The sequence below is a fragment of the Rattus norvegicus genome, chromosome 8, assembly GCF_036323735.1.
Source record: "Rattus norvegicus strain BN/NHsdMcwi chromosome 8, GRCr8, whole genome shotgun sequence".
Classification (NCBI taxonomy): Eukaryota; Metazoa; Chordata; class Mammalia; order Rodentia; family Muridae; genus Rattus; species Rattus norvegicus.
In genome coordinates this window covers 16,881,292-16,883,197 of record NC_086026.1, presented here as the reverse complement: position 1 = coordinate 16,883,197, position 1,906 = coordinate 16,881,292, and the positions used below count along the sequence as shown (strand labels likewise).

Below are 1,906 nucleotides of genomic sequence, written 5' to 3'. Positions count from 1 at the left end.
TGCTAGGGGAGGATCTATATGTTTTTTTTTCAAACAATTTTATTGAAATGTGCCAAGATACATGGGTAGCACAAATGTATGAACAGGAAAAAAAAGAATCACACATACAGTCATTTTAAAAAGTGAAAGTTAATCCTGAGAGATACCAGTTCCCCTCCCCTCTCCAGAGTTCCAGCATTTGTTGTGGTTAAGCCTCTATTGACCTAGCATTTGAAAGGAATAAAAGGACTGCAAAAATAAAGACAAAACAGAGAAACCAACAGCATAAAGGAAAGAAACATCTTCCTGCTCAATGGATTCTTCCTTCCCAGCAGCTAATTAGGAGGCATGCTGTACGGTGGAGAAGCACAACTTCAGAGTGTATGGGTATGGGTCGTTTGGGTTTTTCATTTGGTAATGGTTCAGGAAGTCCAAAGTCCCCAGGGCATCACTCTTGGAGTCCCACTCCAGGAGCCCAGAAGAACTATGCTCGCTTTTGCCTGAAGATACTTTTCACAGAGGTTGGCCGCTTCACTCCCAGCTCATTGCAGATCTCAAAGAGGTTCTCCTCAGTCATTCCAGGGGAGCATTGAAGAAGTGCAGTACATTGCTAGGGTTCTGGATGCTGTTCTTACCTGCCTGCTGTGGAGTGGAGAACCGATTGTTCCATGAATCCCTGAAGTCTTCCTAATTGCGGGATTCATCTTCTAGCCCATTTGACTGACCAGGCATAATAGCTGGTTGCTTGGCATTCATCTTCTGCCCAAACAAGAAGTTGTTGATGTGACCAATGGCTCGGTCCACAGCATAGCCAAAGCCATCTTCACCACGGCGGCCCATGGCTTGCTTTTCATAAATTTCACCTCCTCCACATTTCCATACAAGCAGAAGATATTGAAGACTCGACCACAGTTTATCTTAGATTGATCCAAGACACAGACATAGGGATGGTGGGGGAGGGTGGGGGAGATGACCATACTGGAGCCATAGCGATTTGGGCCCCAGTGGTGACCCCAATCTATATGGTTATTGCCTGTTATAGTTTCTTTAGCTTTTATGACTGTAGTTTGATGAGTGAATAAGTACGCATGACTTGTTCATTCTGGTGTGTGGTATGTGGTTGTTTGTGTGTAGACAACTGGAGATAGTGTCTTAACCATGCTTTACCGCTCTTCTGTTATGCTAGATGACAGTGACGAACCTTTTCCAATAGTCCCCAGAGAAAAGTCTGTGCTCTCTTGATCTCAGTGTATGCTTGTTTAATATTAACCCAAAGCTTCTATAATACACTAGAATGCTATAGATGCTGCTATGAAGTTGCCTTTTATCACTATTTTTTGTTTGTTTGTTTGTTTGTTCGTTCGTTTGTTTGTTTGAGGCAGGGTTTCTCAATGTATTCCTGGTTGTCGTAGAACTCTGTAGACCATGCTGGCCTCCAACTCAGAGTCTGCCTGCTTTTCCCAAGTGCTGGAATGAAAGACTTGTGCTATCACCTCTGAGAAGCACAACATCTCCCTGATTCTTAAGTACTGAGATGCTGCTCTTACATTCAGCTTTTCCTCTCTTTAAAGAACCTCTCTCCACTTTCATACCAAGGAACATGTTTTATTTATAAATGAATAGTTTATGATGCTTTCTCTGGTCTTCCCAAACTATCCTCCATCCATTGGATTGTAAAATATATTTTTTAAGTTCTAAATGCTAATTTTCATATAATCATGTTAATAAACATGTTTATGTGTCTGTATTTGGGAACATGGCAGTAGATAAGTCATTTAAAAAACATGGACTTTTTAATATAAATATATTTGTTTTCTTTCTTCCTTTTTATATCCTGACATTAGTTTTTCCTCCCTCTTCTCCTCCCTGTCTTGCTCCACCTAACTCTATCCTTCCCTCAAATTCACTCCTCAGTTTCTCCTCAGAA

General features: G+C 41.3%; 1 pseudogene; it reads right to left on the bottom strand.

Annotated features, from left to right (window-relative positions):
- Window positions 1-318: 318 nt before the first annotated feature.
- On the bottom strand, window positions 319-956 carry Hnrnpl-ps1 (heterogeneous nuclear ribonucleoprotein L, pseudogene 1; annotated as a pseudogene).
- Window positions 957-1,906: the final 950 nt, after the last annotated feature.